This window comes from Vulpes lagopus, chromosome 8 (assembly GCF_018345385.1).
Source record: "Vulpes lagopus strain Blue_001 chromosome 8, ASM1834538v1, whole genome shotgun sequence".
In the NCBI taxonomy this organism is placed as follows: domain Eukaryota; kingdom Metazoa; phylum Chordata; class Mammalia; order Carnivora; family Canidae; genus Vulpes; species Vulpes lagopus.
Window position 1 is genome coordinate 118253314 of NC_054831.1, and position 27015 is coordinate 118280328.

Here is a 27015-nt window from a genome sequence, read left to right on the forward strand (position 1 = left end):
GCTAAACCACTGCACCACCAGGGCTGCCCTTGGCCATGGATCTTCTTTAAGTTCTGATTCTTCTGATTCTTCTTTACATTCATCTGCCTGACCCACTAAAGGCTGTGATGGCTGTTCTTTATCTCACTGTTCTCCAGATTTTCTTCCTTGGCCAATCCAACCAGCCACACATTCTGGTAGGAGATCCCCTCTCTGTTACTGGAACTCATAGATTCTGAAAAAAACAAAAACCAAAAAACCAGAAACCAAAAACCAAAAAACACAGCTCTTTTTGCATGTTTGATGGATTTTCTAATTATCTTCATTCAGCTTTATGTTAAACTAAGGAGTAGCAGTTACTAAAAGTACAAGTTCAGGAGGCTGACTCGAGTGTTCAAATCCCAGCACTTCTACTTACTAGCTGTGTGAGGAAGTGACTTAACCTCTCTGTGCATTACTTTCCTTACATATAAAATGAAAACAAGAACAGTACTTATTTTATACTGTTGTTGTGAGAATTAAATAAATTGATTAATGTAAAAACACTTCTTTACATGGGGTAGAGAGGGAAATACCACAGGGACATTTCACAAAGGAAGTGAAAGCAAGGCCGGGTTTCCAAGTGACTCAAGATGCCTTTACTGGTGGCAGGAAATGCAGCAGGCTAATACCTGAGTGTCTGACCAGTAACCTCTAGTGGGTTCCTTTGTATTCTGTATTTCGCCTGTAATGTGTTCTCTCTCTCTTTTTTTAATTTTGTTTATTTGAAAGAGAGAGGCAGAGAGAGAGAGAGAGTGTTCATGTGAACGAGCACAAATGGGGGTAAGGGGGCAGAGGGAGAGAAAGAGAGAGAAGCAGACTCCCTGCTAAGCAGGAAGCTCCACATGGGACTCAATCCCAGGACCCTGAGATCATGACCTAAGCTGAAGGCAGATGTTAACCGACTGAGCCACCCAGGGGCTCTAGCCTGTAATGAGTTCTTAATCTCACACTGACATTATTAATGAAATTATTTCAAGTGTTTGACATTTCACTGGGACTTGGGAGTCAGAGTTAGAGTTATGGTTAGCCAAGTGGGCTAAACATAAAGAGATGATGGTGGTGTTTGCTGTAAAATCTTAGGAGATTGGGGCACCAGGTGGCTCAGTAGTTGAGCATCTGTGTTTGGCTCAGGTCATGATCCTGGGGTCCTGGGATCAAGTCCCGCATCGGGCTCCCTGTGGGGAGCCTGCTTCAACCTCTGCCTGTGTCTCTGGTCTCTCTCTGTGTCTCTCATGAATAAATAAAATCTTTTAAAAAAAATCTTGGGAGATTGCATTGTTTATAATGTACATGGTATGGATTTGCTGTACATAAGAAGTGAGGTTCACTGACCATTATGCCAGCCCATGTACATCCATGTTTTGGAGAAGATTCAGGAACTCCTCCAGCCACCACCTACCTCTGAGACACAGTAAAACAGTTCAGTGTTAGGAGCATGGGCTTTGCAGTTGGCCATACCTGGGTTTAGATCTCCTCTCCACCTTTTGCTTATTTGTGTGAATTTAAAGTAGTGATTTATCCTCTCTGAACCTCAGTTGTCTCTTCTATAGAAATGGATAAAGTAATTGTTCCTCAGGTTGCCTCATGGTGTAATCCAAGGGGTGCCAATCACAACATATTCTCTATTGATGGCACCTACTGTATCTACTGTATAAGGTGGTTGTGAGGATGACGTGAGATGGTTCCTGGATAGCTCAGTCATGGGTACAGAGAACACACTCAGTAAATATGAATTGTTATTATTAGTTATAGTACATGCAGAAGCACTTCTGATCATCATCATAATAGCAGAAGAGTGCAGAATTAGGCAAATTAATGAAAAAAGTTTTCCGAGGAGGTTTGAAGGTTTTAATTGGATTTGAGAGGTAGGGAGGAATGTATTTTGGCGTAGAAGATTAGGGTGAGTGTTTTGGGAAGGAAGAAGAGGGAACAGGTTTCTGTGTGACCAAAGTGAGATACTTGGATGCAGCTCAGCCCTGTCCTCAGGGCACTGTTGGGCCTCTGCCAGTATTGGGGAATCCCAGAAGCTTCTCAGGCTTGGCTGCAGAAGGGAACAGACGTCTCCTATGGAGAGAAAAGGAAGTCACAGAGCTGCTGTCTGGTGCTGCCTGAGATTGGGGCCAAACCGACCAGCAGACAGATTTCTGTGGGGGCAAGGGAACTGGCAGGGTAAGGGCTTAAGGGTCAGCTCAGGACTTCCTGGACATGTGGGCAGCTGGGCCAGAGGCTTTTTTTCTCCCTCCCAAGTAATAGGGCTAGTCAGTGGCTTCTTCCCAGGTGCTCAGAGTGCCTATCTCCTCTACACCATCATTTGGGGTCCTCTCTATGCAAGCGGGGAGAGCACTGTATGGGAAAGACCAAAGCAAACTATGAGAGTTTTAGCACTCATCTGAGCTTCCAAGAGGTCATTGTGGGACTGTGGGAGGGACAGCCAGATCAGGCTGTGTAGCTTTCCTGTTTGGCCCCCTATCTCCTGTCTGCTCTTCAGAGCCACACTTCATTCTCTTCTGGGTCTGACTTGTTTTGATGCATTGGCAGGATCTCCTTTACCTTCTGGCTTCTGGGAGGGCTCAGCCAGTGGGGAGTCTGGATGGAGACAGACAGAGAGAGAGAGAGAGAGAGAGAGAGATGTGTCATGCATGGTATATTCCCCTTGCTACCTCCACAGGCTGGTAGTGTGATTGACAGTTCCTGCTCTTCTTATGGAGGTCCCTTTACGAAAGCTCCCTCTTCTGGTTCAGGTGACTAATTCTCCCCTGTCCCTAGAGCCTAGGGGTGGTGATAGCCTCTCAGTCGTCACTAGCCCCTGGTCACTGTGCTATCTCTTGTGGTTCTCCTAAGCCACCTATACTGTTATAAATAAACCCTCTTCAAATGACTCTAACTTGACCAAGCCATCTGTATTCAGTTGGGACCCTGAAGAATACATTTGTCAAATAAGGATCTTTTGGTTGACTTTAGGGAAAGAGAAAGAATGTGAATTATTGCCTCCTGTGCCTGAAACTTAAGGTATAGACTTTAGATATATGTGTTCAAGCATTTAGGCAAGAGCTCAAAGTGTTCAGGCTTCAGCCTCATCTCATCCTTCAACCCTCTTTCCTTTAGATTTGCTTTGCCTGCAGGCGTGTTCTTCACCTAGCAGCCCCCAGCAGTTCCAAGCTAATCTCTTCCCTATGTTAAGTCCAAAATCAGGTTCATCTCTTTCCCAATGGATTCAATGAAGTTCCAGCATTCTCATTGACTCAGTATGGTTTACAAGTCCACTCTCAAACCAATCTCTGTGACCAGAGGGGTGGAATAAGGAACTGGCCAGACCTGGGTCACATACTGGACCCTGGAGCTTGAAATAGAGGTGTCAACCACACCCAAATCACATGGCTTGAGTGTGGAGGAGGGCTGTTTCCAAAAGAAAGTAAAGATACTCTAACCAAAAAAGTAGGCATGGATGCCAAGTAAGGTAAAACTACAAGAGTCTATTCTACTTGGCTGTGTAAATTTGGATAAGCGACCCAACCTCTGGAACTTTGGTGTCCTCTCTTCCAAGAGCACTAAGAATAGCTAATGATTATTGAGAAGTTCCTGAATATGAGGTCCTGGACCCAGGTTTTTAGATGAATCTTTGTTTGGCAGGTACCATTATCTTTCCCATGTTACAGATAAGCAAACCAAGATTCAGAAAAGTAAAGTAGCTTTCCCAGGGTCACAAGTCTAGATGGAACTGGACTTTGAACCCAGATTTGTCTGACACAAGAGCATGCATCAATAGACAATCTACCTCTCAATTTGGAGCCCAGCTTGCCAGGATTGTTGTGAGGATTCAAAGAGACGTAGTAAAAATAATGCAGCCAACATGTATTGTGCCCTTACTGTGTGCCAAGCCGGAGCTTATCTCTATTTGACAATGCTTTATATGGTCTCATATTTAATTCTTGCCACAGCTCAGTCCTGAAGGCACCTAGCACAGCCCCTGGGCTCTTGGGAACTCAGAGGTACCTTCTCTCTCCTTATGCTCTCTGCCTTTTCTTTTCGTGTTGGTTCAAGTGTCTCCTTAGTGTTTGCCATTTTTGGTTCTTTGATGTTGTGTAGGGTCTCTGAGCTAATACCCTGTTGCCCAGAAGCTGAGAAGAACCAGACTCAGGGCCATCAAGATACCAGAGAAGTCCTGACAAGGGGACAGGACCTAATCAGAAGAGAGCAGCGGGGAGAACAGACATGGGAATGTGATGTGATGAGTGTCACTGTATCGGTGTTTTCCCTCTGAGCAGCTTTGAACATTTCCCTGGGTGATTGGGGTTTACCCTATTGGGGAAGTGAGAGGTAGAGGCCTGGTGAGTTCAGCATTTCCTGGCTAGCTGTTGTGAGGACCAGATAGACATTCTGGCTTACTCTCTAGTTCCCTGGATTTCTTCCTTCCTGAAGCTTGTTGTCCATTATCTTTGGCTCTTCCTTTATTCTCTTTGTCCAACCAGGTGATAGGACCTGATGATCCCCCCACAGAACTCTTGTTACCTGCAAGTTTGTTTGTTGAGAGGGTTGGCCAAATTTTCTCCATTGGGATTGAGGGTAGGGGATGTATCTTTCATTCAACTACTGCATGTTTAATTGAACTTAATAATAGTGACCATTGATTCAGAATGTCCCATGAACCAGTTACTTTACTAACCATCAAATTCAGCCCTCATAACAAACTTGTGTCACAGCTGCCATTTTTATCTCTATTTGACACAAGAGTCAAGTGTGGCTCTGGGAGTTAGGTGACTTGTCTAAGGTCATGAAGCTAACAAACAGCTGAATGGTAAGCTAATAAGTAGGAGGAACCTCTTTCCTGAACTCCAGACTCACCTGTCCAACTGCCTACCAGACACATGCACTTGAATGTCCAATGGCCATCTGAGAATGAACATGTCCAAGACTGACTTCCTGATGTCCACCCCCCTCTATCTGCTCAGGTCATTACAACTCTATCTTTCAGTTGCTCAGGACAAAAACTTTGAGTTATCTTTGACTTCTTTTTCATACACACTAGCTGTAACCCATCAACACATTTGGTCAGCTCTTTCTTCAAAATATGTGCAGAATTGACCACTTCTCACTGTCTCTATTGTTCCCTTTCTAGTCCAACCCATCATCATCTGTCATGGGTTTCCCTGCTTCTGCCTTTGTCCTCTTTAATCTTTTCTCAGTGGATTCAGATGTCAGCCCTCTGCTCAAAATGCTTCAGTGGGGAAATTGATGAGTAGAAGCCAAAGTCCTTACGCTGAGCTACAAGGCGGTTTCCCAAGACTTCTAACCTTGTCCAGTCTCCCCTCCCCACCATCAATCTGCTACACTTGATTTTCTCTTCTTTTTCTTTTTAAGGTTTTATTTATTTATTCATGAGAGACACAGAAAGAGGCAGAGACATAGGCAGAGGGAGAAGCAGGCTCCCTGCAGGGAGCCCAATGTGGGACTCGATCCCAGGACTCTGGATCATGGCCTGAGCCAATGGAAGACGCTCAGCCACTCAGGTGCCCTGCACTTGCTTTTCCTTAGACCACACACTTCTATTTCACAGCCTTTGCATGCGCTGATCACCCTGCCTGGGAACTTCTTGCCCCAAATACCAAGACTTGCTTCCAGACCTGTATCAGGTCTTTACTCCAATGCTATCTGCTTGCTGGGGCCTTTCCTGTATACTCTATTCCAAAATTTCACATCCTACATTGATATTTCCTATTCTCCTTCTCTATGTGTTTTTTTTTTTCTCTCTCTTTAGGATTTACCATCATCTGGGGATCCCTGGGTGGCTCAGCAGTTTGGCGCTTGCCTTTGGCCCAGGGCGCGATCCTGGAGTCGCGGGATCGAGTCCCGCGTCAGGCTCCCGGCATGGAGCCTGCTTCTCCCTCTGCCTGTATCTCTGCCTCTCTCTCTCTCTCTCTCTCTCTCTCTCTCTATCATAAATAAATAAATAAATCTTTTAAAAGGGGGGTGGGGATCCCTGGGTGGCCCAGCGGTTTGGTGCCTGCCTTCGACCCAGGGCATGATCCTGGAGTCCGAGGATCGAATCCCGCGTTGTGGCTCCCTGCATGGAGCCTGCTTCTCCCTCTGCCTGTGTCTCTGCCTCTCTCTCCCTCTCTCTGTGTATCTCACGAGTCAATGAATAAAAATCTTTAAAAATTTTTTAAAATTAAAAAAAAAGGATTTACCATCATCTAAAATAATGTATATCCTGGTTTACTGTCAGTCTTCCCACTAAAATATATGCTCCATTATAGCAGGGTTTTGATCACTTTTTTTTTCCATTGCTAACTCTCCAACTCCTTTAGCAATACCTGGCACATGCTAGGTACTTAAATATTTTTTGAATAAATGTATGTATGAATGAATGAATTTAGAGGGAGAAATGAGGTCTGTTGACTCATCCCATTGCTCCATGCTACCTGTCCAAACTCAATGTCTGTGATTTACAAGTAGCTATTGGATGGAGCTCCTATCAGCCTGGGGTTCTTAGGGAGTCAATGAATAGCACCCTCCTTGCTTCAAAAAGTTCTGAGCCACTTGAGAAATAAGATGAGGCAATAAGGCATGTGGAGACCAAAATAGCAGCCTTAGTATTGACAAAGCTGATGTCAGAGTTTTGTCTGTGGGTAGGTGCTTCCTAATGTTGACCCCAGAATTAGCCCAACTTAACTATCCATTCACAGGCAATGCTTGATGTTGCAAAATTTAAGGCGGAGAGAAATAGGGAGAATGCTTCCTTCAGAAAGAGAGGAGCTTCATATGTTAGTTCTTTATTCCAAATACACAGATCAATTACATAACTTCTCTCCTTTAGGGTAGGAGTGAGTTGCAGGCAGAGAGAAGCCAAGAGTATGGCACTAATGGATGTCTTTTCCATGGAAGGGAAACATCAGGAGGAAGCTATGAGTATTTCCCATGTAACAATCCCCAACTTAAAAAAATAGTATATTTGTTGATATATAATTTACATGCTATAAAACCCACTCTTAAAAAACAAAACAAAACAAAACAAAAAACCACTCTTCTGAAGTATACAAGTCAGTGGTTTTTTAAATATGTTCACAGAGTCGAACAAGTCCAGAATATTTTCATTGCTCCCAAAAGAAACCCCATATTTATTAGCAGTCAGCCCCTAACCCCCACCAACCCTTGGCAGCTACTAATCAACTTTCTATTTCTATGGGTTTGATTATTCTGGCCATTTCATATAAATAGAATCATAAAATACATGACTTTGGGGATTGGCTTCTTTCATTTAGCATAATGTCTTCAAGGGTCATTCGTTTTGTAGCATGTGTCGGTACTTCGTTCCTTTTTATTGCCCAATGATATTCTATTGTATAGATATATCACATTTTGTTTACCTATTAATTAGCTAATGGACATTGGGTCGTTTCCACTTTTTTGACTTTTGTGAATGCTGGCGCTATTAACATTCATATACACATTTTTGTGTGGATGTGATTTCATTTCCCTTGGGTACATACTTAGGGGTGGAATTGCTAGGGCATACAGTAACTCTGTGTGTAACATTTTGAGAAACTATCAAATAGTTTTCCAAAGTGGCTGCGCTGCTTTACATTCCCACAAAAAATGTACAGGTTGTATGAAGGCTCTAATTTTTCTACATCTTCACCAGCACTTGTCACTGTCTTTTCTTTCCTTTTTTTTTTTTTTTTTTGCCATCTTGGTGGATATGAATTGGTATCTCGCTGTAGTTTTGATTTCAAGCATCTTTGCATCTTTTCACGTACTTACTGAACATTTGTTTATCTCCTTTGGAGAAATGTCTTTCAAATTATATTTATTTATTTATTTATTTATTTATTTATTTATTTATTTATTTATTTATTATTTTGTTCTATTTATTTATTTGACAGTGAATGAGAGAGACAGAGAGCACAAGCAAGCAAAGCAGCAGGTAGAGGGAGAGGGAGAAGCAGGTTCCCTGCTGAGCAGGGAGCCCAATGTCGGGTTTGATACCAGGACCCTGGAATCATGACCTGAGCCGAAGGCAGAAGTCTAACCAACTGAGCCACCCAGGCACCCCTCTTTGTCCATTTTTACATTGAACTATTTGTTTTTTTGTTGTTGAGTTTTAAAACTTTTTTATGTATTCTAAATACATGTCCCTTATTTGGTATATGATTTGCAAATGTTTTCTCCCATTCTGTAAGTTATCTTTTTTTTTTTTTTAAGATTTTATTTATTTATTCATGAGAGGCAGAGAGAGAGAGAGAGAGAGAGAATGACAGAGGGAGAAGCAGGCTCCATGCAGGGAGCCCGATGTAGGACTCAATCCTGGGATCACAGGATCACATCCCGAGCTGAAAGCAGATGCTCAACCGCTGAGCCAGCCAGGTGTCCCTGTAGGTTATCTTATCACCATCAAGAGATGGTGTCCTTTGAAACACAAAAGTTTCTAATGTTTAGAAAGTCCAGTTTATCTTTTTTTTTCCTTTGTTGCTTTTTCTTTTGGTGTCACATCTAAGAAATTATTACCTGATCCAATGTCATGGGGATTTACTCCTGTTTTCTTATAAGAGTTTTTGGGTTTAGCTCTTAGCTTAGGCTTATGATGCATTTTTTTAAATTAATTTTTATTGGTGTTCAATTTACCAACATACAGAAAAACACCCAGTGCTCATCCCGTCAAGTGTCCGCCTCAGTGCCCGTCACCCATTCCCCCCCCCCCCGCCCTCCTCCTCTTCCACCACCCCTAGTTCGTTTCCCAGAGTTAGGAGTCTTTATGTTCTGTCTCTTATGATGCATTTTGAATTAAATTGTTTATATGATGTGAGTAAGGGGTCCAACTTCATTCTTTTACCCATGGATATCCCATTGTTGTCTTCACACTTTTGCCTAAAATTAATTGACCATAAATATAAGGGTTTTTTCTAGACTTTCATTTCTTTCTTTTTTTAAGATTTATTTATTTATGATAGACAGAGAGAGAGAGAGAGGCAGAGACACAGGCAGAGGGAGAGGCAGGCTCCATGCTGGGAGCCCGACACGGGACTTGATCCCGGGACTCCAGGGTCATGCCCTGGGCCAAAGGCAGGTGCTAAACCGCTGAGCCATCCAGGGATCCCCTAGACTTTCATTTCTATTCCATTAATCTGTATGTTTAGTTTTACACCAGTACCACACATTATTTTAGCTAAGTAATAGGCTATATACTATGTTTTGAAAAAAATTTTTTGACTAAGGGATGCCCCTGGATGTTGCAGTTGGTTAGGCATCTGATTCTTGGTTTTGGCTCAGGTCATGGTCTCAAGGTTATGAGATTGGGCTCTGCATGGTGCTCTGCGATCAGCATGGAGTCTGCTTGAAATTCTCTCTCTTCTCCCTCTGTCCCCCCTAGTGTGTAAGCTCTCTCCCCCCTCTCTCTCTCTTTCAAATAAATCTGTTTTTAAGATTTACTTTTTACTTTATTTGAGAGAGAGCCCGAGCACGGAGGAAGGTTAGAGGGAGAAGCAAACTTCCCATTGAGCAGGGAGCCTGATGCAGGACTTAATCCCAGGAGCCTGGGATCATGGCCTGAGGCAAAGGCATTTGCTTAACTGACTGAGCCATCCAGTCACCCTAAAATAAATAAATTTTAAGAACAAAAAAATGTTTGACTATTCTGTGTCCCTTGCATTTCCATACAAATTTTAGGATTAGCTGGTCAATTTTTACAAAAAAAGCCAGCTGAGATTTTGAGAGACAATGTCATCTGTTCTACTCCAATCCATGAGAATGAGACACCCCCCTCCCTTTATTTAGGCTTTTCTTTTTTTTTTTTTTAAGGAGAGGGATAGGGAAGGGCAGAGAGAAAGGTAGAGAATCAAGCAGACTCCACACCTAGCGTGGAGCTGATGTGGGACTCTTACAACCCTGAGATCATGACCTGAGCTGAAATCAAGAGTTGGATACTTAACTGACTGAGCCACCCAGGGGCCTCAGCCTTTTTATTTATTTATTATTATTTTTTTAAACTTCTTTTTTTTAAATTTTATTTATGATAGTCACAGAGAGAGAGAGAGAGGCAGAGACACAGGCAGAGGGAGAAGCAGGCTCCATGCACCGGGAGCCTCACGTGGGACTCGATCCTGGGTCTCCAGGATCGTGCCCTGGGCCAAAGGCAGGCACCAAACCACTGTGCCACCCGGGGATCCCGCCTTTTTATTTTTAAAAATTTTTTGTTTTTATGCAGGCTCCACACGCAGCATGGAGCCCAATGTGGGGCTTGAACTCATGACCCTGAGATCAAGACCTGAGCTGAGATGGAGTTAGATGCTTAAATGCCTGAGCCACCCAGGAGCCCCTAGTTGTTGTTTTTTTTGTTTTATTTCTTTCAACAATATTTTGTAGTTTTCAGTGTATAAGTCTTGTACTTCTTTTGTTAAATTTATTACTGAGTATATTCTTCTTGTTGTTATTATAAATTAAATTATTTTCTCAATTTCATTTTTAGATCGCTTATTACTAGTTATTAGGGACTGAATGCTTATGTCCCTATAAAATTCATGTTGAAATCCTAGGATCCAGTGTGATGGTATTAGGAAGGGGGGGGCCCTTTAGGAGAGTGATTAGGCTCTACCCTCATGAATGGGCTTATTAGAACCCCTATAAAAGGGACCCTAAAGAAAATCACCATCTGCAACCTGGAAGAGGGTTTTCACCAGAACCCAGCTGTGATGGCCCAGCTCTGATTTCAGACTTCTAGTCTCCAGAACTGTGGGAAATCAATTTTTGTTTTTCTGTGCCAGTCTATGGTATTCTATCCTAGCAGCCTGAATGGACAAAGACACTAGTGTATAGAAATTCAACTGATTTTTGTGTATTGATATTGTATCCTGAAAATTTGATGAACTTATTTATTAGTTCTAATGGTGTATGTCTGTATTCCTTAGGATATTCTATGTATAAGTTCATGTTATCTGCAAATAGAAATAGTTTTACTTCTTACCTTCTAATCTAGGTGCCTGATCTCCACCTCTTATCCTGTCTTCCTTCTCACTCATGACCTTTAGGCTAATTTCCCTAGTGTTTTGCTTTTAATTTGGAGTAGGAATTTGGAGACCTATGTTTCAGGCTAAGTTTGGCAGCTGATCCATTCCTGTTTCTTTAGGTATAAAATTCTTTGAAGAGATGGCCACTTAAAATGAAATTATATATGAAAATATAAGTTTATCTCCCTGCATCTACTGCATATCAGGCCCCACCTTCAACAGGGCATCATAATGTTCATCTCCAGGAGGCAGCCTTTGTGCAGAAAGTAATGTGAATAGTGCCCCCTGGAGGTGTGCAACAAGATTGTCCTGAGGCTAAATGCTTATCTTTAACTCTCATAATAATGCCATGAGACTGATGTTACTAATTCCATTGTAGATACGAAAAAATTGGGGTTCAGAGTAGCTGAGTGATTTACTCAAGGTCATACAATTGGTAAATATCAGAGACTAGTTTTGAACCCAAGTCTTTCTGATGCCATTATATCAAGCTTATTTTGGAAAGATATTATTTTAAAATTAAAAATTGGGCAGCCCCGGTGGCGCAGTGGTTTAGCACCGCCTGCAGCCCAGGGCGTGATCCTGGAGACCCTGGATCGAGTCCCACGTTGGGCTCTCTGCATGGAGCCTGCTTCTCCCTCTGCCTGTGTCTCTGCCTCTCTCTGTGTGTGTCTCTATGAATAAATAAATAAAATCTTTTAAAAAAACAAATTATTAAATTAAAATTTTATCTTGAAAAAGTAATACATGTACCTGGTAAAGAATTTAATGTTACAAAAAGATATAGTGGAAGTAGTCCTTCCTCCTATTGCCATGATCCTCGGTCCTTCGTTCCCCAGAGACAGTCATGATTATTAGTTTCTGCTGTTACCTTCTGATTATATACCTAAAAACTTATTTCTGCAGTTATACAAATCCTTATTTCAGACACATATACTCACACTTATTGATTCTGATACATCTTGCTTTTCCTTTTTAAGATTGTATTTATTTATTTGAGAGAAAGAGAGCAAGACAGCGAGAGAGCAAGAGAGCAAGAGAGCTCAGGTAGGGGAAAGGAGAAGGAGGGAGAAGAATCTCCAGCAGACTCCACACTCAGTGTGGAGCCTGATTCCCTTGACCCTGAGATCACGACCTGAGCTGAAATCAAGAACTGGATGCTCAACCAACTGAGCCATTCAGGTGCCCCACATCTTGCTTTTTTTTTTAACTTAATGAATTTTGGAAATCTTTTTATAGCAGCATGTACAGATCCACCTCATTTTTTGTTTTTGTTTTCTTTAAAGATTTTATTTATTTATTCATGAGAGACACACACACACACACACACAGAGAGAGAGAGGCAGAGACACAGGCAGAGAGAGAAGCAGGCTACATGCAGAGAGCCCAACGTGGGACTCAATCCAGAGTCTCCAGGATCACGCCCTGGGCTGAAGGCGGCACCAAACCGCTGAGCCACCCAGGCTGCCCAATCCACCTCATTTTTTAAAAGGTTATTTATTTATTTATTTTAAAGTAATCTCCAACGTGGGGCTCAAACGCATAACCCTGAGATCAAGAGTCACATGTTCTTCCAACTGAGCCAGGCAGGTGCCCCCAGAACCACCTCATTTTTTAACCACCTCATTTTTAAAACAGCTGCATCCTATTCCATTTTGTCCAAATGTTCCCACACAGAGGGATATTTAGATTGTTCCAGCCTTTTGTCGTTATTAACAATTCTGCAGCAGACATCCTTGTATGAATTTATTTGTACATGCTATACTATTTCAGGAAATGCATTAAAAAGTGAAAGGAACCATACAAGGACAAGGGATTTTATGATCAGCTTGTCCTCCTGCAATCCTGTCTTCTACTTTCTCAAATCCCAAGCCCATCAGTGTTTTCTGGCAGACAGGAAAGCTCTCCATCACTTGCTCTAGCAGTTGGAATAGAGCATCTCCCAGGATCCTCTGGCTTGGAGTGGATGGACAACATTGTTCAGATGGGTTTGCAGTCATTAGGCTAAGCCTGGTTATGCCCAGGTCATAGTATGTTTTGGGATGAGGTGCTGAGCTACTGATACTGATGTGCAGCACACTGCTGACTGCAGGAGTAGCCAGAAGTCGTACCTCTGGGGATGACCTTGGAGGGTGCACTGGGTACGTCGTGTTAGCTACATCAGGCTCTGATCCATTTTGACCAGGAGAGGGCAGTAGTCAGCTGCCTAGGACTCCTGCCCGACAGGCAGGCTCTTTCCCTATACAAGCGGCTTCTGTCTGGAGCAGCTTCATGGAGAACTGAGCAGCCAGGAAAACCTCTTTATTCTTGAGGAAGAAAGATATGTTAGAGGAAATCTGGTAGAACGTGTGTCGAGGGCGATATAGGAGAAAATAAAATCAAAGTAACCTCCTCTGCCCCATGAAAATAGCTTTATTTTTTTCACATAAATATAATACATACATTTTTAAAATTTCAAACAATGTGTAAGAATATAAAGAAGAAAAAAAATTGCCTGAAATCCCATGGCATGATATAACTACTGTTTACAAATGTTGCAATATTTTTGAAAACTGTCTTTTTTACTTGGAAAATGTTGTGGACATTTATCCTTGTCAATACCTTTAATGTTAGAGGCTTCAGGACTTGTACTTACATAAATGCTTCTTAAATTTTTCCACTCAAGTTACCCCAAAGGCAGAGAAGATGAATGAATGCATTGCTGGGTGGCTGGTGTGTGAGACAGTGTGCATGGTGCTGGAATGTAAGACAATGGGACAAACTTCTTGGACATATTGGGCCCTTACCTTAAAATTCAGACAAATTTTGCATTAAATCCATAACATTTTTCATTCTATTCCATGTTTACTTTTTATTTAAAAATGTATGTATGTATGTATGTATGTACTGTCATCTAAGCAAAACACAGTATTGGATATTTAAGTCACTTCTAATTTTTCTCTAATATAAACACTACTGGGGGATCCCTGGGTGGCGCAGTGGTTTGGCGCCTGCCTTTGGCCCAGGGCGCGATCCTGGAGACCCGGGATCGAATCCCACATCGGGCTCCCGCTGCATGGAGCCTGTTTCTCCCTCTGCCTGTGTCTCTGCCTCTCTCTTTGTCTCTCTGTGACTATCATAAATAAATAAAAATTAAAAAAATTTTTTTTGAAAAAAAATAATATAAACACTACTGCAGTGAGCATTCTTATGCATATATTTTTTTCTCTTATTTGACTATATTATTAGAATAGAGTTCCAGAATGGACACGTTTAAAAACAAAGATATTCCTTTCTTCCTCAATGCTTTTGAAAAATTGGTACAAATGAGACGAAAAAGGTGCTGATGGGGAGAAAGACTGCACCTTTAAGCTTCCTTTGTTAGTCCGGTGTGGGACCCACCAGTGAACTGGCTCTAGGCTTGTACCCAGTCTCTCTCCTGCCTTCAGCTCACACCAATTACATGGCTTCTTGGTACCCCCAAATGTGCTAAGCTATTCTTTCCACTTAATCTCATTTAGTCTTCACAACAATCCAGTATGGTAGGCATTATTATTCCCAATTTACAAAAGAGGAAGCCAGTTTAGTGAATCCAGGTGTTTGGGCCACAGTTACAGGTAGTAATTGGATGTGAAGTTGTCTCAATTCAGGGAGCCAGGGTTTTTGTCAGCCAAGTGAACAGGATGCTTAGCAGCAGACTTGTTCCTGGGATGGTTGTCTGAACACCATTTAGTTACAAGTAAAAATAAAACAGGGGCGCCTGGGTGGCTCAGTTGGTTAAGCATCTGCCTTCGGCTCAGGTCATGATCCCGGGGTTCTGGGATTGAGCTGCTTGTCAGGCTCCCTGCTCAGCGGGGAGTCAGCTTCTCCCTCTCCTTCTGCCCCCTCTGCTCATGTTCTCTCAAATAAATAAAATCTTTAAAAACAAGACAAACACCACTAGAGCTATTTTAAGTTCAAAAAAGGGGGGTTGGGATGGCAGGGGAGAGAATTATGAACACTGAGAAATCTCATGGAACCCAAGAGGAGAAGTAATTAGTCTCAGGAGGGATGAGGAAGCAGCCAGTGCTCTCTTGCGCTCTCTTTCCACTCTATCTCTGGGAAAACATGGCCTCCAGCTTCGTCTTCCATGCGAGTGGCAGCCTCATTCTCCTTCAGCAGATCATCTCTGCTGCTCTGTGAATGTGACCTTCTCCCAGCTCCCAATTTTTCATCCCTCAGTTTAAGCATGCAGTTCTCTCAGCCCTAAACCAAATCCCTAGGACAAAGAATTTATCTGATTATGCAGCCATACGTGTCCTTTTCTGGGCCCAACCAGTTGTGGCCTGTGTAAGAGTTCCACCGTACAAACATGGTGACTAGTCTAGTCTGTGAATTAGGAGGCAGTTCTTAGAGAAAGGGGATCTTTGTGGTCTTGGCAAATTCCCATAAAGGTGTACGTCTATGTCCACTATGCCTTCAACAGCAACAACAGACGAATTTACTGTCTCTAACAGAATAGTCAAGGGCTTGGCTTCAGGCACAGCTAGATCCACTTGCTCAAAAAAATGTTAGGAACCTATCTCTTTTCTTTCCTCAGACCTTTTCCTGTGTCATTACTAAGGAAGCTTTCTCTTCACGGTGGTAGCACGATCACTAGCAGCTCTTTCCTTATATTCTCCTGACCAAGCTTCTGGTGTGGAAAGCGTATTTCTCCTTTCCAAGAGCCCCGGCTCTGATTGGCTTTGATTGAGTTATAAGCCCATCCTGAGCCAATCACAATAGTCAGGGGATAGCTGCGTCTGATTGGCTAGCCCAGAGTCACAGGACCATTCCCAGAGCTGAAGGGGCATCAGCCCTAAGGGGAGAAGGATAGTCCCCCAAAGGGAAAATGGGGTGTTGTTATTTTTAAGATTTATTTATTTATTTATTTATGATAGAGACAGAGACAGAGAGGCAAAGACACAGGAGGAGGGAGAAGCAGGCACCATGCCGGGAGCCTGATGTGGGACTCGATGCTCTCTTAGTAAAATAAATTAAAAAAAAAAAAAAGCCAAACAGATTCCAGAACCTATTGTTTTATTTATTACTTTTTAAAGATTTATTTATTTATTCATTGAGAGAGAGAGAGAGAGAGAGACAGGCAGAGACACAGAGGGAGAAGCAGGCTCCATGCAGGGAGCCCGACGCGGGACTCGATCCCGGGTCTCCAGGATCACGCCCTGGGTTGCAGGTGGCACTAAACTGCTGCACCACCGGGGCTGCCCCCTCTTGTTTTATTTTATTTATTTTTATTTTTTAAATATTTTATTTATTCGTGACACACACACACACACAGAGGCAGAGACATAGGCAGAGGGAGAGGCAGGCTCCGCACAGGGAGCAATGTAGAATTCAGTCCCAGGACCCCAGGATCATGCCCTGAGCTGAAGGCAGATAGTCAACCACTGAGCCACCCAGGCATCCCCAGAACCTACTGTTTTAAACAGTGGATTGAGATTTGTACCACTAACCACCAAGGATAAAGAATCTTGGTGGAATGTGAAGAGATATCTTTCATTCTTTCATTCAATATATGTTAATTGAGGGTTTTTTTTTTTAAACTTTATTTATTCATGAGAGACACAGAAAGAGAGAAGCAGAGACACAGGCAGAGGGAGAATCAGGCTCCACACAGGGAGCCCTATCTAGGACTCGATCCCCATGCTCCGGGATCAGCCCTGAGTCAAAGCCAGACACACTTAACCACTGAACCACCCAGGCGTCTGTAATTGAGGGCTTTTAAAAAAGATTCTATTTATTTACTTTAGAGAGAAAGAGAGTGCAAGAACTGGGGGTGGGGCGGTGGGGAGAGAGAGAGGGAGAGAATCTTAAGCTGACTTTATGCTGACTCTGACATAGGACTCAATCCTAGGACCCTGAGATCATGACCTGAGCAGGAATCAAGAATTGGAGACCTAGCGGACTGAGCCACCCAAGCGCCCCTAATGGAGGGTATTATATGTGCTCAGCATTGTGTTAGGCTCGGGCTGGGCTACACAACTGAATCAGAGACAAGGTCTTTATTTTCCCACAGCCTAAATTCCAGTAGTGTACCAACAAATAAATGTCTCTTGAGCACCTATCGTGTACAAAACATACACTTCTTTACTCAATATAAAGAGAGATAAAATGTGTTTTTCCCCTCTAGTTTACAATATACCAGGCAGATAAAATAGTGATATGTAATAAGAGCAAATGGTAAAAGCCCAGAGAGTTATACAGACAAAAAAGCATTTAGGGGTGTGTGTGGGGGGCACCTGGGTGGCTCAGTCAGTTTTGTGTCTGCCTTCAGTTCTGGCCATGATCTCAGGGTCCTGGGATTGAGCCCCACATAGGGCTCCCTGCTCAGCAAGGAATCTGCTTCTCCCTCTGCTCCTACCCATACTTGTGCTTTCTCTATATGTGTCAAATAATTAAATAAAATCTTTTTTAAAAGGGATGCTTGGGTGGATCAATGGTTGAGCATCTGCCTTTGGCTCAGGGCATGATCCCAAGGTCCTGGAATCAAGTCCTGCATCAGGCTCCCTGAAGGGAGTCTGCTCCTTCCTCTGCCTATGTCTCTGCCTCTCTCTCTGTGTCTCTCATGAATAAATAAATAAAATCTTTTAGAAAAAAACATCTTTAAAAAAGAAGCATTCTGGGAACAAGGGCTAGGCTGGGAGGCAAGACACTACTGCTGCTGATAGCAATAATGATGATATTGGCTAACATTCATTCACTGATTACTGGGTGCTTTACTGTGCTCAGGGCTTTCTGAGTAATAGCTTCTTCAATCCCAATAACAACCCTATTAAACACATAACACATGTTACAGAGGAAGGAACCGAGGTTCAGAGAGATGAAGTGACTTGCTCAAGGGCACACAGCTGAAGAGTTGCAGAGCTGGCACTTGAACCCAAGTCTGTCTGACATCAGAGCCCATAACTATATTATATAGTCCCTGGTCTGGAAAGAAGGGCAGGAGATGTTGGGACAGGAAATGTGGGCATGTGGCATATCGGAGGCAAGAAGCCAACGGGAACAGGCTTTTTTCTCTATATGCAGAGGGCTTTCTCTGCTTCTCCATACACTGGCAGGAAGTGGCTGTCTCCAGCTTTGGGTCCGGTGCCTAAACCTGACTCCCTGGTGCTGATTACAAATTGGCAGCCCGGTAGGCCAAATATCATGCACAAGATATGCTTAGCCAGTGGCATTTAAAAGAATGAATTAGTGCCCAAAATTTAAAAATTGGTAAATTTCACATAAAAAAAACCCTGGAAAATCAGAATATCTGACAAGTCTGGGCTTATATTCCCATGGCAACCATCTGCTAGTGCAGAGTAGCAGCTGCTACCTTTAGACAAGACACATACTCTCCATTTGCCACAATCACCCATTCCCCATTGTCTCTTTAGATTATTGCACTAGTTTTTTATTACAGATTTAACCCTTGGGGACATTTGGACAAGAATCCAAGGAGATAGAATTCAACTCAACTTGGGTCAGATGTGCATCTCTGGTTCAAAATGTTCAGGTGTTAGCAGGGCAGGCTTCAGTGAGGTCAACATGGGGGTTTGGGGGACCTCATCAGCAAGGTCTGTGGGCAACAGTGGGTCCTTAGAAAAAGGACTGTAGCTGGGCAAACACTCCAGGATGAGTCTAGTACAAATGGGGGAGAAATTAAGGCCTAGATCCCATTTATAAGACATAGAAATTTAGGCTTCAGGTCATGGTGAAGGCATGAACTGAAGCAGAAACCATAAAGATGGAAGAGAATCGGGAAGATTGAGAAGATGTTAAGAGTAGAGTGATTTGTGGGCAGGGCAGGGAGGGGGCCAGTGTGATGATGGGGCCTCTGGCTTGGGTAACAGGGTGAAAAGGTGGTGTCATTCATCAAGGTAGCACATTCATCAGGGGAACACAGGAGGAGGAACGGGTTGGGGGGAGCGAGATAAGGAGTTCACTTTGGGGCACATGGGTTTTGCTCTGCCTGGGGTCATGCAAACAGAGCTGCCTGGTAGGCAGGTGACAATGGGGGGGAGGGGGATGATCTGAGCTGGAGATACTGAGAAGTCACCAGCAAAGCAGTGGAAGTTAACCACTTGGACACAGGTTAACTCTGGAAGGGAATGCAGGCTAGGAGGAAAGAGGGCTAAGAGCAGAACCAGGAAGCAACCTTTAAAGAATGGAGAGCAGCCAACAACCCAGATTGAACAGTGCTGGTTGCAGAGGGGGAAGGAGAACCAGGCAGCTATGACCTCAGAGAAATCCAGAGAGGAATAGAGTGGTCAACAGTGCTTGATGTTTACAGAGGGCAGGAAGGAAAGGCCTGGAGGTAGTCTGTCAATTAAGAGATCAGCCATGGGAGTGGAGTGGCTGGGTTTAAGTTGCAGGGGCTGAGAAATGAGTGGGTGGAGAGGATGGGAGGACAAGGTGTCAACTCTCCCTAGGACTGGGACTGGGGTGTGGAGGGACAGAGAGAGTTTTTCCAAGATCTTGTGTCAAACAAGATTCTGTGGGAAGGCCTGGCCATGGGCTGGAGACCTAGGTGCAGCCAATATCTTGTTCTGGCACCAGAGGGCCTGGGAAGCTCTCAGGTATCAGGTGCCGTCTTATTTGTGGAACCTGTGTGAAAGCTCATCCTAGGGACCAACAGAGGGAATTGCCCTAAGAGAAGGCCCCGACTTTGTGGCTGGGTTTTCCCCACTCTGCATCTGGTTTCCTTGATCCACCGATTACCTTGGGCCGGTTTTGCTGAATGACTCAGGACTTGAGCAAGTTTTGCTACTTGGTTTCACAGCTCTGGGGGAGGGGAGGTCAGATTCTCTCCTGATAACTGGGAAACAGTCATTAGATATTGAAAGGACAATGAGGCCCTAGCTTCAGAAAAAAAAAAAAAAAAAGGCTCTCTAAGCACTAGAGAATTCTAGGGCTTGGATCTGGGAGCAAACAGCTGATGCTGGGATGCTTTTTGTCTCTGCCTCCCCCCAAGGTCTGAATAAAAATAACAATATCAAACAGTCATTAAGCACTTTACCATTGCCCTGTACTGTTTTGTGGGCCTACCGGCTTGATCTCTGAAGTTGACTACTGTTATTATCCCATTTGACAAGGGGAAATTGAGAGGTAGACGGGAAGTGGCTTGCTTGGGGCATCCAACCAGTAGCTGGAAGAGCTAAGAATTGACTGCCCAAAGCCCCATTCTTTAGCACTAGGCGACCTGTGCTTCTTAGGATGTTGCTAACATCCTAAGCAAGGCTGAGATATTGATGAGGCTTCCTCCACCCCAAATGAAGATCCTACGCAAATGATTGGAAAACAAGCTTCTTCCCAGCTAGGATTTCTATTGGGAAGGACAGGACCAGATCTTCTGAGCTTGTTCAGGGTCTCCATGTCACCTGAGACCCCTTCTGTGGCTCCCTCCCCCTAAGTTCAAGGATAAAGGGCCTATTCATCAAGACTCGGGGAGCTGGGTCTGGAAGCTGGCCCTGGCATCAGCTAGGGATTAGTCCCTCCCTCCTAGAGCCTGCCTTCCCTGCTGCTCCCTCAGGACTCACACCTGGTATCTCTTTCCTGTGTCCCTGAGCCATGGCGCATGAGGCCCAGGTGGACACAGTACTGCTTTGTCACATGATTTCTTGTGCTGCGTGCCCCTGCTGTCAGAGCACACTTCCAAGGGATCCTGTGGAATCCAGGCTCTGGTAAACACCCAAAGAGAAGGAAGTGGGCCAAGCAATGAGCCCGTGATTGCATCAGGGATGACTACTCCCTGCCTCTCCCCACCTCACTCTCAGGGGAGCCCCATGGGGGTGGGCCCAGGCCCTCTCCCCTTCATTCAGCCCAGGAAGAGAGGCTTAAGCCAAGGTGATAAAAGGGATACTGGGGAGGGAGAGAGGGACATGGATCTTAAGCTGCACCCTCCTTGGCCTGGGAGAGACCTAGCTAACACTTGTGAAAGCTAAAGAAAGCGCAAAGGTGGAGTGGCTGGAGGAAAGAAGGAAGAAGCCTGGAAGAAGGTTGGGAAAGGAATGTTTACCAAAAGCAAACCAGGTGCCATGTAACAACAGCAATAGTATCTGACTTAGGACACATCAGGCACTGGGGCAGGAGCTCTACTTGTTAGTAAGAAGTAAGCAGCATTTTGCTACATGCTGATGCTATACATTACCTCGTGTAATTTTAGCAATATTCTTAGGAGTTGGTATGATTATGGTTACCCTTTTACAGGTGAGGAATCTCGCTCAGAAGGGCCAAAGTTCAGAATTATCCAAGGTCACTCAATTGAGCATCGGAGAGTCAAGGTTTGAATTTGGGTCTCTCTGCTCTTTGCTTCATCATTATATATTAATGAATGCAACTTTTCTCAACGAGACTAAGGTAGTTATCATTAGCTTTGGTTTATAGATGGGGAAAGTGAGGCTTGGGAGAGTGAATTAATTTGCCTGGGGTCATAGTGGAAGTCTCAGTTCTTGACACCCTTAATTTGATGGCTTCATGCTCAAGGGGAAGGAATCCTTGCTGGAGTGTTCCTAAAAGTGCTGCTCAATGCTATGTGGGTACCATATTGGTTCTCCCCTCCCTATAAGGTCATCTCTCTGGGCAGTGGGCACTGGCCGCTGAGAAGACACTTATATTGGCTCTGCTGACCCAGATGTCCCTCTGGACTGCTGCCTCTCTGAGGGCCAACTCTGGCTGTTCAGTCATTTCTCTGTACCTGCCAGTGCCAGCCCAGACGAGGAGTTCATCGATGAGCTGGGATTTGAACCTAGGTCTTTTGGGCTCTGCCAAAGCCATTTCCACTCCTTCCCCTTGCTGCAGAGGCCTCTCACCTAGTGAGGCTTTAGTTACATAAGCTCAAAAGCAAACAGCCAAGGCCGGCCAAGCTAACTTAGAATCCTTCCCTTGCCTCCCCTTTCCTTTTCCAGAAGCCAAGGAGAAACATGAAAGCTCAAATGCGCCCTGAACCACTCTCAACCCCCAAGTCAAGGAATGCAAAAGGTGAGAAGTCGCCATGGCAACAGCAGGGCCAGGTGTGGTGGTGAATACTTAGCCAGTGCCCGCAGCATCAGCGGGGAGGGCCTGCCCAGTGCCTGTCAGAGGGTTTGCATTTTCTGGCTGCAGAGGAGCTGCATTTCATTTGTTCCTCTTAACACTACATTACAGGAAACTTTTGCTTTTCATCACTTCCATTTTTTTATAAGTGGAAGGTGGGGGGAACCCCACCTTCCTCCCCTTCCAGCTCACTCAGAGAAATGCCAGAAAAACACCAGCATTCCCATCAGAGGCTCTGTCGCCACTGGTCATGAAACCCCATCATCACCTAAATTGATCTATTTTAAAGGTTTGTGAAAACTGCATCAATTGATTTTTCCCATATCCCTTCTATCTGTTATTTCTGTGGCTTCTCTTCTTCAGTGCTGCATTTCCTGGGAACAGGAGACCAAGTCTATATGAAAACTTGACACACTCTTATGTGGTTTGGGAACCAAAAAATGAAAGTGTTTGAGAGGGTACCAAATTGTTTTTTCTTTCTTTTACTTATTCAGGTATTTATGTATTTATTTTTACCTGGGGTCTGTTGAAAAAGATTTGGTTCACGGATTCTAAACTTAATTTAGCTCTGGGACTTAATCACTATTGAGCAGAGAATCTTATAACCACAGGTATGGAAAGAACCTTAGAAGTTACTTGGCTCAGATATAACATTGTATGTTAATTATACTTCAGTAATAATGATAAAAGAAGTCCCTTGGCTCAGAGGTCCCCAGACTTTTAGACGTCATCAATAGTCAAAAGTTTAAAAAATGAGGAGGGTATCTGAGCTTAGGTTTCCAGCTTTTAGTTTGGTCAGACAAGAACATTCAAGAAAAACAACTATCATGTACTACAACCACTGCTTCATAAAAGAAAGAACATTTTAATACAAAAAAAAAAAGAACAAAAAACAAAACAAAACAAAACAAAAACAACCCACCAAACAAGGAGGGATATACTCTCAGAATGAAAGGCTATCTTTTTTTTTTTTTTTTAATTGGAGTTCAATTTGCCAACATATAGCATAATACCCAGTGCTCATCCTGTCAAGTGGAAAGGCTTTCTTTTAAGCTAAACAAGTTCAGGGGTTCCTGGCTGGCTCAGGCTGTAGACCATAGAACTCTTGATCTTGGGGTTGTGAGTTTGAGCCCCACATTGGGTGTAGAGATTACTTAAAAATAAAATCCTAAAAAAAATAAATCCAACAGATTTGACATATAAAAATTTACCACTTTATCTTTAATTTCTTCCTTTCCCCATGTACTAGCACCAATCTGAGGATGGACATGTGAGAACCACTGATTGGTTTATGGGTCCTATCAGTATCTCTTGGGGATGGTGGGTTGGCCTTTGCTTAGGTGGCTGGGGCACTAACTAACTACCTTACTTCTTTGGATAATTGAAGCTGTTACTTCTTTCTCATCATTCCTGCCCTTCCTCAGACTGGTTAATGTCCTTCCTACTTGCTCCCTTATCTCCCCTGGTATAAAAGTGGATACCACTTTTGTGGTACTTATCTCACAGTGTTTTAATTGACAGCTGACACATCCATCCACAATGAGATTGTCAACTTCTTGAGGGCAGGATCTACTACTGTTCACCCTTGCCTCCTCAGGCCCATCATGTGGCAGCAGCTCATCAATAATTGTTGACTGAAGGAATGGATTTCTTCCTACCAGACCAATGATTTTGTGAAACAAAGGCAATAATAATCATGAAAATAACTAACATTTATTTAATGTGTACTATATCCTAAGCACTTTATGTCATTTGGATCAGGCACAGGCTGTTATGTCAAAGCACTTGGAATGGGATGAAAATGATAATTTATGAAGCATGCTGTTTTAAAAGGAACGGTTTCTCTGGGAATTTGTCATACAGAATTCCCCTAAAAGGGTTCCGAAATGCATGTGCAAAAATGTCCATTGCAGTACTGCTTGTAATAGCAAAATATTGGAAACAATCCAAGTATCTATCACTAGGGAACCTGTTAAGTAAATTATAGTTCATCCATACTGTGTAGGCAGCCTTTAAAAGAATATAGTAGATCTAAATGCACTGACATAGAAAACTGTCCAAGACATATTGTTAAGAGAAACGATCCCATTTTTGTTAAACATACCCATGAGCGCGGGTGTGGGCATGCATGTGTAAATGAATACACAGAAAAAAAATATGAATGTGCAGAGAAAAATCTAGAGGAGCAATATAATACAAATTGTTAAAAGTGGCTTCTTCTCTGGATATAACTGTGGGGGACTTTTACTTTATTAAATATTCATCTCTATAATTAAAAAATATTTATAAGAAGCATGTCTTATTTTATAACAGCTTTATTAAAGTATAACTTACATACCATAAAATGCATATATTATTTTTAAGGCTGCAGGGAGAACAGATTTTTTAAAGCCCCACTGGAGAGGCACCTGGCTGGTTCAGTAGATGAAGCAGGCAACTCTTGATCTCTTGGTCATGAGTTCAAGCCTCCCATCGGGCATAGAGCTTGCTTAGGAAAATAACCCCTGCCACTGGAAGGAAAGGCTTCTGATATTGAGGCTAACCTGGTCTTTTGTCCCTTTGCCTCTATTTCTGCTCCCTTCCCCACAATGGTCCCCCCTTCCTCTCCTCGGAATCTCAGTATCTCTGAGAGGCCTGCGACATTCCTTTTCTTTACCTGGGTTTATAAAAGGGGGGGGGGTTGCACTAGATGATTTCTGCTGTCCTTTCAGACATTAATTCAGGGATTCATAGTCCTTCTGCTCTCCCTCTTCCACCAAAACTCATTTTTAGGAAGGCTCTTATAATCTTGTTCTCATTACATGAAAATGGCTGGTGAAATCCAGTTTATTTTTCTCTCTTGTAATGTTTGCATTTTGACAAAAGATGAACTATCATCTTGGCTTGAAACCAAGTAAGAAACCTCCAGTTGGTGATCCCTGGGTGGCTCGGTGGTTTAGAGCCTGCCTTTGGCTCAGGGCCTGATTCTGCAGTCCTGGGATCGAGTCCCATGTTGGGCTCTCTGCATGGAGCCTGCTTTTTCCTCTGCCTGTGTCTCTGCCTCTCTTTCTGTGTGTCTCTCATGAATAAATAAATAAAATCTTAAAAAAAGAAAAAAGAAAAAGAAACCTCCAATGGTGCAGTTTATATGCACACAGCTGAGGATAGGGTAAGGGATATGTTTTGGGGGCCAGGGCAACATCCTTGAAAAACATAGCAGTAGTCAAATTAGGATCACTGATGTGGAGATGGGTACTCCAGGTTACCACTAGGTAAAAGGGGACCCCCTTGGAGGGGAAGTCAAGATTCTGGCCATAGCACTTGACAGAATTAAGACAACTGTGCACCATTGGGGAAGGAATCTTCTCGATTTCACAATGTGACCTTGATTGCCTCATTTAACCTAGTACTTTGATGTCTCAGTGTGTAGAAACATTATCACAGTCAGAGAGCACATATTAAACATTTATACACACACAGATAATCTAAGTCACTCTGAAAGAGGTTGCCATAATGAAGAGAACATATACCGTAATCCAATGTCCAGGTGGGTAGACTGCAACCACATTCTCATCAGGAGCAGCAGATGGCATAGTGGTTGAGGGTGTGGAGCCCTGGAAAAATCCTCGCTGGGTTCAGATCCTGTCTCTATCATGTATTGGCTGAGTGACTTTGGTCAAGTGGCTTTGCTGTTATCACAGTTTCCATAGAAGGATAATAAAAATTTCCATGTCCTAGCATTATTTTGAAAATTAAATTAGTTCATACGTATCAAATGCTTAGAACAACAGTCCTCGGCACAGAGTAAGTACTCAGTAAATGTTAGCTGTGGCCATCATTACCTCCTAATCCCTTTGTTGGGAGTTGCAGTTCCAACAGCACTTGCTTCAGTTATTAACAAATTCTTTTACATTTTTTGACTGCCAAACGGGGAAATGAAGTCTCGAGGTTAGCGGAGAATGCTGTGAACTGCACCCAGCAGGACGGGCTGGTTCAAGGCCTGGGTGCAGGGCTCCTCTGGGCAGTCCACCGCGCGGGCCCTCAGCACCTACCGCCTGGAGCAAGCACATCCCCACCTTGTGCGAGCCGCCCTTGTCCCATCTCGAGGAAGCTAAACTAAGGTGGTTGAGCTACGTCTCTAAACTTTTCCTTCTCCGTCGCTGCCAGTGCCTGAAGTCGCTTTCTCTCTGGGTTTCTGGCTGAAACCCAGTTACACCTGACTGCGGCGGAGATGGGGATCGGAGAGCTGATTGGCCGCCGGAAAGTTCCTGAAGGAGGCCGCGGCCTTCCAGGGCACTCAGGCCCGAGCCGGGGTTCCGCCCCAGCTCTCCGGCTCCTACCGGCTAGAGGAGAGGCAGCCACGCCGGAGCGAGCCTGGCGGCCCGTGGGAATTCACGGCTCCCTTCCCTCCCCGCAGGGCTCGCCCCTCCCCGCCCCCCGCCAGCACGCTCCGCGGGGGGCACACTGCCCGGGGGCCGGTGCACCACTCTCCGGGGCTCCCCTGCAGCCGCTGATTGCCCGGGGAGTGTGTGTGTGTGTGTGTGTGTGTGTGTGTGTGTGTGTGTGTGTTGGGGGGGTGTCCAGCAGCCGGCGGAGTGCGGCGCCCTGCCCCCTCCGCCTCCGCCCCCGTACGAGAGGGCTGTAAAATTCCGGAAGAGAGATTAGAGGCAGGGGATGGGTGGGGCGGTGAATCAGTACATTCCTTCCTCCCCCTGCCTCCTCCTCCTCCTCCTCCTCCTCCTCCCCGGTTATCACTTTGGGAGGGGTGGGGTCCTCCCGTGGCCTTCTCCTGACCGGTCCACAGGGTTGGGACAAGCCAAGCAGTGCTGGGCGGGAGCCTCCCAAGCTCAGTTCAATTTTGTAGAGCCTGGATCGCTTCTTTTGCGGCTCCTGACCCCATCTGGTATAGAGGGTGGGGAATTTGGTCCTTGCTTCCAACTGGGTCCTTTCCGTAAGAGTAGTTCAAGGGTCTCGTTAAAGGAAGGGA

The 27015-nt window shown here is 44.1% G+C and overlaps 1 long non-coding RNA gene across 1 annotated transcript; it reads right to left on the reverse strand.

The window, feature by feature from the left end:
- Positions 1-438: 438 nt before the first annotated feature.
- Positions 439-26452, reverse strand: LOC121496606. The gene is made up of 3 exons (XR_005989281.1): positions 25559-26452; positions 2572-2607; positions 439-2085 (listed from the first exon to the last, which is right to left on the reverse strand). It is a non-coding gene; the product is annotated as an uncharacterized LOC121496606 (long non-coding RNA).
- Between the last annotated feature and the right edge of the window lie 563 nt (positions 26453-27015).